At 40.3% G+C, this 18,169-nt stretch overlaps 1 protein-coding gene across 2 annotated transcripts in view; it reads left to right on the top strand.

The window, feature by feature from the left end:
- LOC140705802 (uncharacterized) overlaps positions 1–17,649 on the top strand; it is a 78,118-nt gene extending 60,469 nt beyond the window's left edge. For both annotated transcript variants that reach the window (XR_012085326.2, XR_012085325.2), the window contains one exon: positions 7,360–17,649. The gene's annotated coding sequence lies outside the window, so the exon portion shown is untranslated. The remainder of the gene's footprint in view (positions 1–7,359) is intronic.
- The last annotated feature ends 520 nt before the right edge of the window (positions 17,650–18,169 follow it).

Below are 18,169 nucleotides of genomic sequence, written 5' to 3'. Positions count from 1 at the left end.
TCTCCTCTCTGGCCCAGGGCACCACAAAGCAACTTGCCCTCTTGCAGGGCAAGGAGAGTGATTTTGTTTCCTTGTCCTTGTATGTATGGAGGAGGATTTACATATTTACTGTGAACTGAAGAATTATTTTCCTTTTATTTTATTGTCACTTAAACAAAGTACTGCTCCCCCATGCCACTTACTTCTTTTACACTTCCATGTTCCTGAAGTAAAGACACTAACTTTATTGGTAACAACTGCCAATAGTACTGTTGCTAGCATGAAGAATGGATCTGTGTAACCAAGATAACTGGAAATGGGGTAAGAAACTCCAGAGGGAAGAAAGGCTGCTTCCAGGCCAAAGACCACTTTTCTTTCCCCAAGAGGCAACCCAGATTTGAATCCGCTCATCCAGACCGTTTGTGGGAGGAGAAGCTTACCCCCAGGCCACTTGACTGGCTGGCAGCTGTTGCCTCATAATCTACCATGCTGCTGCACTGCATCATGGGTATAAGACAGCTGGCATCCCCAACATAGGGCTCAACACAATCACTGGACTACAAACACAGCCACACAGTGAGTTGGTAAAGGTAAAGGTAAAGGTTCCCCTTGACAATTTTTGTCCAGTCGTGTCCGACTCTAGGGGGCGGCACTCATCCCGCTCTTCAAGCCATAGAGCCAGCGTTTGTCTGAAGACAATCTTTCCGTGGTCACATGGCCAGTGTGATTTAGACACGGAACGCTGTTTACCTTCCCACCAAGATGGTACCTATTTATCTACTCGCATTTGCATGCTTTCGAACCACTAGGTTGGCGGGAGCTGGTGGCTGAGTTGGTGGCTGTTACTAATCTCTACTGTGATTTCTTAACTTGGGATAATTTGCTTCCAAAGGTTATGCCGCTAGCATAGCTATGCAAGAGGATTTTGGCATGTTTTTAACACTATGAAACATGGGCAGTTCTGTTCATAACAACAGTTTATTTCTGCAGGAAGATTGCAAATGCAGTCATTTCTTTTATACCAAAGACTTCAAGAAAAGCTACCTCTGACTAATTTTTTAAAAAGCAACTATAATTATAGTCCTATTCCATCCCCTATAATTTTTGAACTCGTTCCCATCTATGATATACTGTTAAACAAGTTGTAGTCAATGCTCTTAGAGGTTCATCAGACCTCATAATTGCTTGAAGGAGAAATACAAGTAAAACAAAAAAATCTGAATACAAGTAATTGTAGGCTTTGCCAAATTGCCATATATAACATGACTGTATTACAGCATGCTTGATGTTTTAAAATATATCATGAAACCTTGGCATCTCTTTGCACACATCTAAAAAGCTTTTTATGTTGCCAGAGTATCATGAGTTGGCATAAATGAATTCTGTCTATACTTACTGGATTTTTTCCCTCTAGCATCTGCCCCTCTTTCCTCTCCTTTTCAGTCCGCATTGTGTCACTTCCATTGATGCATTCGGTTCTCACAATTTCTCTCTGTTGTCTTGTGCAGACAACTGTTAAGGCTGATTCCTTGCTCTTGTGCTCCAAGTACAGAAAATTGAAGTCCAATGGAAACATCTATGGCCCTTGCCTTGTGGGCATGTGCCCTAAAACTTTTTGAGGAACAGAAGCCTATTGCCCCCCAGTCCCGGAATAAAGACGCGAGACAGTGATATGGATTAAATACGGGCCACACTTTATTAAATCAAATCACATCAATCTATATCTTCAAACATTATCAAAAGAGGGGGTCTGCTGTAGTGCGCAAACAGGATAAGGCGGGGGTATCCAAATACCCCCTGATCCGCCATTGGGCGAGTCCCCGGCCCCAGGTTCCAGTGGTCTACCAGACAGCAGGAACCCGGCAAGCCGCTAATAAACACCCCCAGACCTCAAGACATCTTTAATTGATGACTGTTGGTCCGGAAGTGGCCCAGCGCATCTTCCCCGCACCGGCCCTGTAATCGCACGATCCGCAGAGCTGGGAGGTCGGATGCGCTGTTGGCTTACCTGAATTACAAATGGGACACACCGAGATTACCTGTTTTTCCGCACTACCTGCCAGTGTGACCAAATCAACCACCAAAAATGCCAACAACCCTTCTCCAGTGTGGGATAGGCGAAAAATCCCCACATCCAAAGCCAATCAGGATGAAGGTCAAAAATTCCTATCCGGCCCCTAAAAGGCGACCATAAAAATCACACTAGAAATAGGGAGGGCAGGTGGGTGCCCGAACAGGAAAGAGGGTGATCGAGTGGGAGTGCTTGCTTAAATAACCTCACTCGCTCACCCAAACTAGTCATGTGACCTGGGACAGTCTCGCGCCATCCAGGATGGTGGGGCAAAACGGCAGCTATGCTGTTCCAGGGCGGCAAACCGTCCATCCAGCAGCTGAAACCTAAGCTTTCGACTAGCCATCATCACCATCAAAATAAAAGGCTATACCTTTGTAATCCAAGAATTACCATTAAAAAAAAACTCCCTGCAATGTGGTTCCCACTCAACATTGCATGTCCCTACTTCTCCCCTGAGAGAGGGAGAGAGGGAAAGAGAATAGTTTCCAGCAGCTGAACTTACCTGTAAAGCCAGAATCTGCATTTGCACAGGAGATGATTTTGTATATGCCAGCAGAGTCTCTCCTTCCAGGATACAATCAATACCACATTCTTTAAAAAGTTATTTTTCAGTACATGAAGACAAATAGAATCTTAGCACTGCAAAGCTAGAATCATCGAATCCAGCACCTGTTAAGGAGGCCTAGTGGAGAATCAAACACCCAAACTTTGGCTCTGCAGCCAGGGACCTAAACCACTGATAGATTTGTTCCTATTTATTTTTGGGTTTCTAAGAGCTACGAGTAACTGTAGACAGTACAAATGTAGAAAATTACTTCCCTGTGACACATCTTCCCATAAAATGAACACTACATCTGTTACAGTAAAATGAACACTGCATCTGATATTAAAAAAGAAAAAAAAGAACAGAAAATGCCTTTATCACATCCAGCCACACTACCCAAGTTTCCATTTAGTTCAGTGATGACTTGCATTGAGATCGGGATGCAGATGGATTGCACAAAGCAAGCTCTATTGCTCTGACATCCTCTTTGACAACCAAGAAAAATCTGTCTGAATATAGTACATGAAGACTCTCAAAGATTTTTTTCCATTGTGTGCAATTTGAGTGGTAGATCCAACAACATAGCACACACCTCCGCACATTGATTTGATGGCATGAAATTAGAGCTAAATAATGAACGAAGAGCAGGAATAAAAAATACCAAGTTTTGTATAATATGCAGAATATGAAAATACATTTGATATTATAGGATAGGAATATATTTTTTTTTATTTGAGGGCAATGAAATTCTCAGTTGATATTTTCTTTTTCTGGCTGGGAAGTTATCTGCCTAACTTTTCAGAACTCCTCTCACAAAGCTCTATATTTTGTACCATTAGGACTGAATATGGACAGATAGTTCTATTTCTCATTATGTCAGACAAGGAGATGTTTTATCCCCTTATCTGTTCCGTCTGTTTGCAGAACAGATCATATGGAAAGCCAGGCTAGATTCAGATGAAGGTGGAGCGGAAATTGGACGGAGAAATATTATGATATGTAGATGATGCCATTGTACTGGCAAAAACCAGCAATGACTTGAAATGATTTTTTTGTGAAAGTGAAAAAATAAAGTGTGAAAGCAGTACTATAGTTTACTATTAAGAAGACCAAAATCATGACTACAGAAGAATGACAAAAATTTAACATTCACAATGTAGAAATTGAAATTGTTAAATATTGGGTATACCTTGATTCACTCATCAATCTAAATGGAAACTGCAGCCAAGAAATCAGAATAAGAGTGAGACTCAAAAGGGCAGCAATGAAGGAATATCAAGTGTAAGGATGTGTGTATGTATTTTTCCAGTGAGTCCTAGATCACAGCAAGCTTGAATCACCTCCGTAGGCAAATATATTGAAACTGAGGCTGTCCTACTTGGGCACACCATGAGAATGCAAGATTCTCTGGAAAATACTGGGAATGATGCTGGGAAGGGTTGAAGGCAGCAGGAAATAGAAGAAGACCACATCCAAGAGGGATTGACTTCCTAAAGGAAGCCACAGAATTAAGTTTACAAGAGCTAAGGAGGGCTGAGATTCTAGAGATCACTTGCCAGAAGTCAGGAACAACTTGAAGACTTCAGAAACCACAAAGGTCACCAAAAGAAAGCCCACTGGAACCAAAGTTTTATCATCATATATAAGGTTCTATTATTTATAGGATGCTGAATAGTACTTCCTGGGAATCAAACTGTCAATCAGTGTCATTGCTTCTCAAACATTAAATGCTGTGAAGCATATCAGTTGGCAGTTCTGAAGTATCAAATACTACTGGATGCCATTAATACTGACATGAAATATTTCATATAAAATATTTGACAGGTAGCTGAACTGAAATAGAATTCCTGGTTGAGATGCTTATTCTCTTCAGCTCCAGGGCAGGACTTAAAGCAGTTATAAGGTATGAGGTCTTCAGGATGGTGTCTCCAGATCTATGTATAAGGCAGGGGGAAATGAACTGAAAGAGATTTAGAACATGCTTGTCAATGAATGAGGTCAATTCCTTCACTCAGGAGAGGAGATTTTCCTGAGGAGGGAAAAGTTCCAACAAAGCACAGGCTTAACTCTTCAGTGGAAGAAGCTTTCTAAAATTCTCCCTTCTGCTTTCCCAAGACTATATATGATTTCTTTTCCATTTATTAGCAGTCCAATCTGTTGCAATTAATTCTTCAGTGAGTTGCTAATTACAATTATTTCAAGGTGGCCATTTATCCTTTCAGTTTATCCTCAAGTTGGTTTGTCTTATAAAAGCTTCTGCCACCTGTTTTCTTCCCCCCTTCTTTTATAAAGAAGCAAATCAAATCCACATGCCTTCAAAGAAGCTGATTTAATGGCAGAAAATTCCTTCAATGCTTGAAGCACAAACCTTTTAAATGGAGGCAAATGAATAGTACAACATGGTAGCACACTTTCCATCTAAAATATGACTAAGCTATAACTGCAGGATGTGAACCACAAATTAATTAAAATGCTTCCCTGTGATAGCTTGGAGAATTAGAGGCATGATGTATAGGAGAAATGTGTTTAAAAAGCTTTCTAAAAGAGCATGTATTTTCATGGCTGAAATACCAGATCTAATCCCTTGTGCTTTCAGAGCCCATGACATTTTAAAAGATTTTTTTTACTACAAGGGGGGGGGGAGAGAGACAGAGAAAAGGCACTAATTTTCATTAACTTTGCAGAGTCCCCCCCCCTTTTTAAAAATATATTATGTTGTATTATTTTCTGTGTTGCTTGTTACTTTACTCAGTTCTTTGGAGAAACAGAGTGCAGTGTTATCATCTATCTTAACTATAAGATATATTTTCATTTATTGTTAATTTGATAGAAAGGCCCCACATTGAACAGAGCAGAACAGAAGCCTGTGTGCTGATGGCTTCACTGTACTTGCTTCTAAAATCCAAAGTAGCCTGGACTAATTCAATGATGCAGCCACTCCAGGATGATTGCCAAGAGCAATTAAAGTATCTATAATTCTTTAATTAGAATTAGTTAAAGAATTTGAAGGTCACAGTGCTCTAAGATATTTTCATGATGCTCTAAACACTCTGAACATGTGACTAGGGCACTAATCACAATGTTGATGTAGGGATGCACACTGATCCTTCCCCCATCTTCTCCACCTTCTAGATATTAGGCAGACTTTCTGCCAAATCTGGCTTCCCAATCAAGGTTCAGAGAAATGTGCTGATAGGATTATCTTCTGACCATTACATCTAAACATGTGAAGTCCTGTCCGAAGACACAGGGAGCTGAAGGAAAAGGGTTATCCTCATCCCTGTGTGCCCACCATTGTCAGAGCCCTGTTAAGATTTCAGGTGAATGCCCACATAGAACTGGAATCTTCTTTGTTTCTGTATGATATGGTCAGTAGTAGATCCTATGTTTGCAAAAGTAAAATAGAGAAAACTCCATCTGGCAACCTCACATGATTAAGGTAAGTATTAACGCCTCCATCACCCCAAAGCAATCAATCAATCAATCAATCAATCAATCAATCAATCAATCAATCAATCAATCAATCAATCAATCAGTCAGTCAGTCAGTCAGTCAGTCAGTCAGTCAGTCAATCAATGGCCATTGTGCGATGTGCTGTCAAGTCAGAATTGACTTATAGCAACCCTAATAGGGCTTTCAAGGTAAGAGTGATATTTAAGGGGTGCTTTCATCAGTTTTACCCCTCCCATGAGTTTCCATGGTTGAATGGGGATTCAGCCTCAGACCTCCTGAGTCTTAGTCCATCACTTTAACCACAACACCACACTGAGAATCAGTGACTAGCTTTTAGTTGAACGTAATGTTGATCCAGATAGCTCTTGTGGTTTTTTCTTATGCCCTTATGGACAGTTGTAGTAGTGCAAAGGGTTCAGCACTGCCCCTGTTAACCCAGAAAAATAATGTTTTGCAAGCAATGTCAGAGTACAGTGTAGATTTCATTAAGTGTTTCTGAAAATCTATAGCATTTTATGCTCTAGGAAAGGATTTAGAGATCTGAAATAATCTGTTTCAAAATGGAATTTGACAACAGCTATGGCATCAGAAATGAGAATAGAAGACAGCAATGTAAATTAGAGAATAAATCCTGCCTCTAAAAACAAATCTTCATAGAACACATTGGATTCTTTGAATGCCTCCTTTCACCCTCTTAGCCCCTGGTCCTTTGAGGATGGGCAATGAAAATTCTTCACAAAAAATAGTAGTGATCTATCTTCTCACTTACAATGAAAATATAAAGCTATTTTTCTTCAAACATATAAGATGGTAAGACTCACTAGAAAAGGCAATAGTGCTACAAAAGGGGGAAGACTGTAGGAAAAGTTACCTGTTGTGTCCCAAATCAGATCCCAGGTTTTGATGTTTACATATTAACACCTGTATGGCTTGAGACCACTCAACCTGTCAGAACACCTCTCCTCAATGTCATCTGCCCAAGCCACCAGAGCTTCCCAGGTCCTCTGGGTAGCCACCCTCAGGGAGGCCCAGAAGTCCTCCACAAGATATCAGACCGTCTTTGAGGTGGCTCCAATGTTGTGGACCCATCTCCCAGTGGAACTAAGCCTGGCCTGCTCCCCACAAACATTTAGAAGACAACTCAAAACATTGCTTTTCAGGGAGGCTTTCCACACCAATCCTATTTTATTTTATGCTCCCTGTCCTGCCACAATACAGACAATTCTCCTTGGTGCCTCTTGTTTTATTTTATTAATGTTTTAATTCTTGTGTATTTACTGTTTAATACTGTATATTTCCCCCTCCACAGATTGCTGCCTTGTTGTGGCGAAGGGACTTGAGTAATGCAGAGAGGCTATGGGCTATTGCTGTGCAGGAAAACCCAAGATGGACAGGTCATAGTGGAGAGTTCTGACAAAACGCGATCCACCTGGCGCAGGAACTGGCAAGCCACTCCAGTATCTTTGCCAAGAAAACTCCATGGACAGAAACAAAAGGCTAAAAGATATGACGCTGGAAGATGGGCCCCTCAGGTCGGAAGGCATCCAACATACTACTAAGGAAGAGCAGATGACAAGTACAAGTAGCTCCAGAGCTAATGAAGTGGTTGGGCCAAAGCCAAAAGGATGCTCAGATGTGGACGTTCCTGGAAGTGAAAGGAAAGTCCGATGCTGCAAAGAAAAATACTGCATAGGAACCTGGAATGTAAGATCTATGAACCTTGGTAAGCTGGATGTGATCAAACAGGAGATGGCAAGAATAAACATTGACATCCTGGGTATCAGTGAACTAAAATGGATGGGAATGGGCAAATTCAATTCAGACAATTATCATATCTATTATTGTAGGCAAGAATTCCGTAGAAGAAATGGAGTAGCCCTTATAGTCAACAAAAGAGTGGGAAAAACTGTACTGGGATACAATCTCAAAAATGATAGAATGATTTCAATACAAATCCAAGGCAGACCTTTCAACATCACAGTCATCCAAGTTTATGCACCAACCACCGATGCTGAAGAGGCTGAAATTGACCAATTCTATGAAGACTTACAACACCTTCTAGAACTGACACCAAATAAAGATGTTCTTCTCATTATAGGGGACTGGAATGCTAAAGTAGGGAGTCAAGAGATAAAAGGAACAACAGGTAAATTTGGCCTTGGAAATCAAAATCAAACAGGGCACTGGCTAATGCTGGAACCGCTGCCAAGCAAGGCTTTGGGCAGCATGGTCCACTCTTTGCCCCTCCCCTGGAAAATATGACACTCTAAGGTCTCACAAGAATTGATTAGGGGGAATGCCAGGTTATACAAGAGGTGTTCCTCCCTTCAAATGTCCTCTTCCTTTTTCTGGCTTGTCTGGAGAAGGTGGACTCATGAAATCTCCAATCTTGTTGCATCATTGAAACCGACGGTGTTCCTGAAGGAGAAGAGGGCAGCATTGGCTCCCTCCCATGGTGTTGTTGCATTTGCTTTAATTTTATTATAGGTCCATCACTAAGGCCTCGGTAGTAGAAGGAAACTATACCAGCTTCTCGCCCCCCCTTCACAGCTAGTACTGCATATGATGTTGGTGGTGGGCTCAAAGGGGGATTGGGGATATAGGTTGGGAGAATTTTATAATAATAATAATAATAATAATAATAATAATAATAATAATAATAATAATAATAATAATAATAATAATAATAATAATAATAGAAGAAGAAGAAGAAGAAGAAGAAGAAGAAGAAGAAGAAGAAGAAGAAGAAGAAGAAGAAGAAGAAGAAGAAGAAGAAGAAGAAGAAGAAGAAGAAGAAATAAGGTTTTAAAATAAAGTAAGAACCAATTTTTTGTAGCAGATGCTTGCCATTACTATAAGGGATGCTATACGGGAATACAATTGTGTTAATAAATTCATTACTGAGATAAAGGATTCAATCAATCAGTAAAAGCCTTGATCCATAATAGCATCAAGGAAAGGCCAAGGTGACAGGAAAGGAAAACAGCCAACCCAGAAACGGCCAGCTCCACAGGTGTCACCTCCTCAGTCCTCTTCAGATGAGGCATCCTGGCCCATGTGGCAGGAACTTCAAGAAAATATCTCTGCTCTAGAAGTGGAGCAGTTGGTGAGGCAAGCCCCTCAATCAGTCGAGGTTCAGCGATGCAGATCTGCCAGGGAGACTATGAGCCACCATAACGTTAAACTTAAGGCTTTAGCTCAGGACTTAATGACACATTTTGCTGTTCTTGGAGCAGAGCAGCTACCAGAGGGAGCCAACAGAAGCAAAGCCTAAGGTGCTTCTTTGACACAAGGTCCCAGCATTCAGATAGAGGTGGAAGGCAAACCCCACAGCAACTGCGCCAGTTTCCAAGTGCCAGGAGGTCCAAGAAGAAGTGGTGGAAGTTGAACCCGACAGACAGTACATGGGGGAGGGCCCAAGCATGGCTTCTACTTCCTCAGGTGTGGACCACTACACTGGGTGCTTACACAACCATCCCCACATGGCCATGGGTCAGCAGTGGTCAGTTCAATCAGGCAGTCTGCACACCATATAATGCACAGAATGTGGGGCTTCCCAGCACTTCATGGCAATGCACTAGTCCACAATTCAGTGGCTGGGGCATGCCATATTCCACATTAGCATTGCCAGCCCAAACTAATACTATGGCTAGCATAGGGGCTTGACCCTTCCGTGCCCAACACAGGCTATAATACTGTTCCATTTTTCACTCTCCCATATGAGGACTACTCCATGCCCCTGGGTGATCATCTCACCCTGGTAACTAAAGAGAGGATATGAAAGGATTAGTACATCAACTTATTTGAATTATTAAATAGAGACGTAGAGAAAAAAGATTTAGACAAGGAAGATGAAAAGGAGAAAGAAAGATGAAGGAGGAAGAAACCTGAGAGAACGTGGGCAAACTGGCTCCCTGGTTTCTTAATCTATGCCGGTGTAATAGTTAAGGCACAGCCATGGAGGCACAATCATTATTCCAGTACCTTGATATAATATACAGGGAATACATCGATTTTGCAGGGCAGGCGTGGCTTCATTATGATGAATCCTTCAGAATGTGCAGTGCAATTCACCACAACATGCGTTGGGACGAACCCATGCCAGGCCTGTGGTTGCAGCACATGACCCCTGCTAGGCCGAACATAGGGGATAGATTTGATAGTGGGCACTTAAACAGGAAGATCACCATGGGCAAAATCCCCACCTTGGAGTGGAGCAGGTGGTTCAACCCCACGTGCTATTTTGGGAGTATAACTCCAAGGGCTTCTGCACTAAAAGGACGTGCCACACTATGCATGAGTGCAACACATGTGGGGGTCAGCACCCTAACTCAGCTTGTTTTAGGGCAGGCACCCAATGACAGAAAAAGGGCCCAGGAGATACTAAAAAGCACAACAATGGCGGGGGCATGCCTGGAAAAGGGCCCCAGCCCAATTAAGTTTGAAGTTTTAGAAGCCTGGTTAAAAGACTACCAACGAAGGGAAAATGCTATTTATCTTTTAGAAGGTTTTAAACACAGCTTCCAAATCCCAGCAATGGGCGAGCACAGTGCATATTTCGCACAGAACCTCTGGTCGGTGCACAGGATGAAAAGCTTGGTTCAGAGTAAGATAGATATGGAAGTCAAAGAGGGAAGGGTTCTTGGCCCCTTTTCAAAGTTACCCATGGAGAACCTGAAGGTTTCTCCATTAGGTATTGTACCCCAAAAGGCACAGGGTGAGTTTTGGCTCATCCACTACTTATCGTTTCTGTAGGGAGCATCAATCAATGACGCTATCCCTCCAGGACTATGTACAGTGTGTTACATCTCTTTTGATAAGGCTGTGCACATGGGCAATGCCAAAATCAAATTGATTATGTTTTCTGCATCCAAAGATGGAGAAGATCTATGCAGTCAGGAAAAAAAAGAGTGCTGGAGCTGATTGTGGCTCTGATCATCATTAGCTTCTTAAAGCAAACTCAAGCTTAAAATGAAGAAAGTAGGAAAAACCACTGAGCTAGTCAGGTATCATTTAAACCAAATCCCTTATGAATACACAATGGAAGTGAAGAACAGATTTAAGGAACTAGATTTGGTGGACACAGTGCCTAAAAACTATGGATGGAGGTGGATACCATTGTACAGGAGGCAGCAACAAAAAAGATCCTAAAGAAAAGGAAATGGAAGAAAGCAAAGTGGCTGGCCAACACGGCCTTAAAAATAGCAGAGAAGAGAAGGAAAACAAAATGCAAGGAAGATAGGGAAAGTTACGAAAAATTGAATGCAGACTATCAAAGAATAGCAAGGAGAGACAAGAGAGCCTCCTTAAATGAACAGTGCAAAGAAACAGAGGGAAATAATAAAAAGGGAAAAAACAGGAATCTGTTCAAGAAAATTGGAGCCATTAAAGGAACATTTTATGCAAAGATGGACATGATAAAGGACAAAAATGGTAGGGACCACACAGAAGCAGAAGAAATCAAGAAGAGGTGGGAAGAATACATGGAGGAATTATAGATGCCTTATTACTGGCAGAAATAATAAAAACAGATTGATAAAATAAAAACTCACATAAAATGCCTTGGCAAGAGATCTCTGCCGTAATTCCTGACCCTTTCATAGCCTTCAAGTTATGCATTATCAGTGGATATGATTCATCTGAGGATTAATTAGGCTATGAATTATTATATTGACTAACAATAAACGATAAGGCAGTTTTTGTGTGACGGTAAAGTCTCTCAAAACTGTATTCTTAAGGAAGATTTAATGAACTAAAAAAATGAGGCATGGAAAGGCAATCCTTTAATAAGATTGAGTGGTTTAGCTAGGAATTAAGTCAGAACATGACAGTATAAGACCCTTTAGTACTTTCAGCAAAAAGTAGATAATGCTCTTTTTTGGAGGGCATCCGTGTGTGTGTGTCTCTCTCTCTCTCTCTCTCTCTCTCTCTCTCTCTCTCTCTCTCTCTCTGTGTGTGTGTGTGTGTGTGTGTGTGTGTGTTTGCATATTGATGTTAGTAATTCCCTTCTAGACCTGCCAAACACTTGCCATTTCCTTTTTATTACTACATTGCAGGTATGTCAACCTTGTAGATGGATTCTCAGATCTGCAAAGGCAGATCTTTCACGGAAATCAAGTGCAGTATTGAATGAGCTTAGAAAGGTTACTTTTTTGGGGCTACAACTCCCAGTGACTATGCTGGATATGAGATTATGGAAGTTGTAATTAAAACAAAATTCCCAAGTTCTCAGTGGAAAGGACAGCTCTTAGAGAGAAGGAAGTCCCAATTCAGCTGGGCAATCTTGTGCCAGACACTATTGCTATTGCTGGACAAGAGTTTCTGCAACAATTTTTCTGGCAAGAGGGTAAACCTACAGTCACATTCCTGCCTGTCCCTTGGTTGTTTCACCAAGCAAAGGGCGCAAAGCTTTGTGTTGTGTCTCTGCCACCAGTTGATTACCTCAACATTGTTTATTCACCTATCTTCCTCTTCCCTCCTCCTGCAGAGACTCTTATATCTGGTGACTCCACCTCTCCAGCAGTCTCATTGGTACATGCAGATAGTACATTAATATTCATGAACTGGCTGGATGCCACACCCACATTGCACAATATTAACATTATTTGTGCATCTAGTGCACTACACTGCAATAATTCAGTATGTCTAAAATGTGTATGTTAAAATAATAAACAAATTTGGAATTTTGAGGAAAATATCACATTTGGCACTTCCATGGAAGAGATGTCATGACTACAAATTATTAATTATTCCTTTTATCATTATTGCATGTCTACTATTAAAGACAGGGAGAGGTCTTGGAGGCTTTTTCAGCCACATGTGTGGAAATAACGTTTTCCTGGCTTTGGACACTATTCTCTTTTACTTTCAGGGGGAGCAGGCACTATATGCAGCCCAATACACGACAACTAAAATATCTTGGGCGGCCCCTCTTTTACATTAGTGTAGATCCTCTTTTAACATAACATTTATTGCATGGTTCTGGTGAAGGAAAAAATGTCCCAAACATCCCTGAACTTTTTGGAAAAATGGCAGGAAAGAAATATCACAAACGAAACAGGCCACTCCTCATGTTTACCTCTGAGTTGTTGAGTTTTGCACTGTTTTGATTCATTAACACCAATCATTCATAAATCTGCACAGGCCAAAACTTCACAGTTCACTCCATTTGCTCCAACTAACACTTTGGGCCACTGCTTCTGACTAATTCACATATTTTTTTTCAGTCAGGAGAAAAAAAAGAAAAGAAAAATTAGCAATAAACGATTAATATAAAAGAAAAAAAAAAACACTGTGGACCCTTAAAGACTATTATAAATATTTTAATGTAAGTTTTTGTGGATCTTTGCTCAGGATTTGCCTGATATGCTTGCACAGACTAACATCGCTAACTCTTCTAAAATGACATATTTTCCCATTAACACTATGCTTGCCCTTTGGGAAAATGTAGATGTCAGGCTTGTTTTTTTAAAAAAAGCCACCCTGTAGAGAGCAATTGTGCAGTACATCTGAATAAAAAGATCCAGTTTATTCTGGATTCATCATTTTGGATCCTTGTGTTTTATTCCTAAGCGGGAAGTCACAATTTTCACTTAGAAGAACATCACAGAATTGTTGTGATTGAACTGGAGGGAAAAAAAGAGTGATTGGGCCCTTCTTATCACATAAAGATGTCTTTGAGCTGCAGCTGTTAGCCTGAATTCAAACCCTTCATCTTATTATTATTTATTATTTGTTCTCCAAAATACAAACAGTGAAAAAGAACTGTCATTATATATGACAATATATATTGTGGAACATTTAAATACGCTACTAGACTAGACCTAATCGCCACACTTGTCCAGGTACCTTGCTCAGCACTGTAGCAGTTAGGTGTAAATGAGTGCAAAGACTTCTCAATGTAGCTTTGTATCTCTAGAGTCTGAGGGTTGTGACTGGTACTTCAGGATGTTAAAAAGTCTTGCCAATGAGCTTTTAGTTTAGATGTGTTGTGGGAGCAACCTCTAGGATTCTCCAGCAATCTTAAGAGGTCTCACCTCCAGAATGAGAATGAGGCAACAAACTGGGATGTGTTTTGGGAGGTTTTCGTCATGGCTTCTGCAATGAATGCAAAACGTATTTTGTACAAAACTGCTGTATTTTAATGTGAGATTTTGTGGACAAGACCACTTCTTCACAACTTGCCCATTAATGCTCATGTTAAAATATAGCAAGTAGTCTTTAAGGTGCCACAACAATTTTTGCCTTTTTAATTTTTCTTTTCTTTTTGCCTGATATGCTAGTGCAGACTAATATGGCTATGTCTTCTAAATTTGCAACTATGGCATGTTCCTATTATACAGTATACTTTTTAGTACATTATAAACACTGGTAGGAGGATAACAACTATTTGCCTGTACTCCTCTGCAACAACTACCAGGATATTATACTGTACATTAATACTTTCAGGGTAATAGTTTGATGAAGCACCTGTCAACATAAGAGTATGAAACAGAAAATGGATAGTTTTAGTGAGAAAGTGTTAAGCAAGCACTGATTATTCTTGTACAAATGTCAGTGTGGAGTGGTAGAGATAGTGCCAAGAAAAAGAATGTCCCCATTCATTGGTCTCTCTTTTGATAATACCCAGTGCCCTACACAACAGATCCTCTCTTAAACTGAACATGGCTCACAAACCATTTATTTTGTGTAATGCCAGTTGCTAAGGTCTCCTTCTGCTATGGCAACCTGGGTCGGCATAGATATTTTATGTGGCAAATAGATTGTGTTCCGACTGAAAGGTATACATACCAACCTTAGAAGGAAGCCCTTCTTGTCAAAATTTACTATGAAGTTCTTCCTTTCTTCCTTAGAAAGGAAAGCTATAAGGTGTTCACGAAGACTTTAAGGTGCCAGCAGCCAAACTATGCCTTGAAAAGTTAAGTCCCCATGCTGGCAGCTGCAGTAGCTATGTCCATTTAGAAGTGTCATGCATCAATACCCCCACCTTTATGCCTGTGGATTGGCAGTCACCTGATCCTGACAAAGGGGTGTATTTCAGCAGGTCATCTTGAGTCCCTCTGGACATCTTGATTCACAAGCTACTATTATGGACACGCACTGCGACATTCTCATTACATCACATTTGTGGAGAAAGTAGAATGTAGGAGGCCAGTAGGAAGAAACTTTGGAAGAAGCTACAGATCCTGTTCTCCTTCTCTTGCTTCTCCTGTTGCTGTTACACTTACTGCTCAGCTGTAAATGCAAGGGCTTCTGTAACTGCTTCTTCTCTGGCTGTCGAAGGGGATGGTCTAGTCTCAAACTTACCATGATCTACCTGGGAGGCAAAAGGCCCTTGATCCCTCCCAGGCATCTGGTTTCTCCCTCAGCTCTGTAGTCCAAATGGCTGTTGGCTCCAAGTGCACATAGAAAGATCTTTTTGACCCAGCTGTCACTCAAATCAAACAAACAAACAAAAAGGATATTGTTGGACAATCATCCATGACTACTGACCATGCTGGGTGAGGTGATAGGAGTCCAGCAGGTTCCCTTTGTTTGATATAGAATCGTATTGCTTTCTGAGTTTCAGAAGATTCAAAATCAAAACCCAGTTTCTGTGAGAGAACAATTTCCTCCAAAACTGGGTAAAGTAGATGGGTTTCAACTCCTCATGCTTTTTAAAATTCTCATTTAAATGATATTTTCTAATATAAGGGTTGTGCTTCTAAAACAGATTATCTTGAAGGTGTACATTTACCTGATGTGCATATAATTAGACCATAAACTGTAAATGCCTAATCTAGTTAATACTTGTTTAGATACTATGGGGAAATGAACAAAATCTCTCTCTCTCTCCCCCCCCCCGTGTGTGTGTGTGTGTGTGTGTGTGTGTGAGAGAGAGAGAGAGAGAGAGAAACAGTGAGAGAGTGAGTGAGTATGTGTGTGTGTGTGAATGTGTTTATGTCTCTCTGTGTGTGAATAAGTCACTGCAGGTTGTACTCAGCAGGGAATGGGATGCAAGTGATAATGACGGGTCTTTACAATAGCAGGCCTACTGCTTGATTTTCAGGGGGAAGCTGTGCATGTTTTTAATTTTGCTATCCTTCCCATGGGGTGTATATTCCTTCTAAGTATTTTTTAAAATGCTACTTAGTTAATTTACTGTGTATTTATTTTCTTAAAGGTGCATATCTAAGCAGGATTTTTGGAGGGGAGGACTCTTTTGTTTGCTTCTGTTAGGAAGTGTGGGTTGGAAGGTGGACTTTGTGACTGTGCAGTGTTTCAATGGGGTGTGTGCACATTTATCTCTTGTTGGTGGTGTTGTGTTGTTATTGGTTGCTTTAGTGAGAGGTATCTCTGTACCGCAAGCCAGTGCTTGGTTGGCTGCTTCCTTGCCTTTTTGTATTGTGCTACAGAGGATCTCTGTTGTTCTGCTTGGGTGGCACTTGCCTCTTTTTCCTCTCTCTTTCTTTTCTAATTTTTGGTTGCTTTACATTTTTTTAAAAATTGGTTGGTGGGCAACTGAGGCATTTTTTGTGTAGGCTTGTTGATTATTTCACTTTCTCATGTGCCCTCATCTGCTTTTGGAGTAGACTGATTCTCTGTTGCCTTGCCTCTCTTTTTGGAACCTTTTAAAGCTTTTGGAGTGTCAGAAAACATGAAGGGGAAAATCTGGAAATGATTTTCTCCATCCTTGTAAAATAAAGAGACTGGTGTGTGAAAAATATGAAAATGAAAGAAAATGTAAGATGTGCACTCCCACACATCTAAAAGAATCTGGCACGGAAGAAATTTTTTTAAAAGTATACCGTGCACATCCTCAGTCACAGCTCTTGATAGCAAAGCAAGAAGGTGGTGAGTTAGCCTCTTCCTTCTAACTGTGATCATTCTGCATTACAGAACTGAATTGTGCTACATAGTGAGGACATAATTGTTTCTTCTCAACACTTCATCTCCTTGAAAATGTAGGTAAAGAAAAAGCAGAGGAAATATGAGGAGGTCCAGACAGTAGGCCCCTTAATTGGGAGGGGTTCCTCAGTAAGTGTGGCACAATACTGACCCCAGACATGAGTCCTGATAGGATCTGAAACAAAAAAAGCTTAATGGCAAAAGAAAGAAAGAAAGAAAGAAAGAAAGAAAGAAAGAAAGAAAGAAAGAAAGAAAGAAAGAAAGAAAGAAAGAAAGAAAGGTCATACTCAGCAGTTTGAGTTACATCCTAGGATAATGTTGCACAAAAATATGGCTGTAATTATTTTCTCCACTTGCATGTAATTCAGAGAGATACTTACTCTCTACAGGAGTTGTAACCTAAATACATCGATGGGCAGAAAATGTGCTCTCCAACTGGGCTGAGTCTTCTCAAACTGTGATTCTAACCAGGAGGTTTATGGCAAGCAAATATAAAGTGTGTGCATTTGTGTTTGGTATTCCTTTCTTTTTGTAATACCTACAATTAACAGCAGAAAGGCAACTGGAAAAAGGACACTGCATTCTAAATAACAGAAAGCCAAAGCTGGTGCAAATTATGGTTTCCTAAATTACCATGATTGTAATTCTTCTTTTTTAGTTACAAATACAGTATTCTGGTCTTGGTTAATTAAACAAACGTTGGAGTTCTGTACATAATCTTGCTTTCTCTTATATTTAAGGAAACCAAAGAAAAATTATGCAAACTGGCTATGTTGTGCTTACTACAATTATTGTTATTGCTGTGTTTACTCAAACTGCATTTAGCTCCTAAAAATGAAGTTATTATTCCTGATGCCTGATTTGAAAGAATGGCAACTTGAAATGGTCCCACCTACACAGACATTTAAGTGTCTGAGCTGTAGTTCACATGCACACACACACAGAGAGAAAGAGAGAATGAGAATGAAGATAAGAATTTGAAAAAAAAAAATGAGAGGAAATGTACAAACCTATAACATACATCTTTTCCTACATGGTAAATGTAACGGATATAAGCATGTAACATGTATCTTTATTTTTCAGTCTCTTGCTATGATGTGGTTCTCTGTGTATTTTGCAGAATGAGACATTATACTGTAATTTTCAAACATTCTCCTATATGGAGAAAAACAGATCCTCAGAAAACTATTTTTAAATAATACCTAGAATGCTAGGTTTTTAAAAATTTTCTC

The sequence above is a fragment of the Pogona vitticeps genome, chromosome 3 (genome assembly GCF_051106095.1).
Source record: "Pogona vitticeps strain Pit_001003342236 chromosome 3, PviZW2.1, whole genome shotgun sequence".
Classification (NCBI taxonomy): domain Eukaryota; kingdom Metazoa; phylum Chordata; class Lepidosauria; order Squamata; family Agamidae; genus Pogona; species Pogona vitticeps.
Note: the sequence above shows the minus strand (reverse complement) of the source record. Positions and strands in the feature narration are given on the sequence as shown.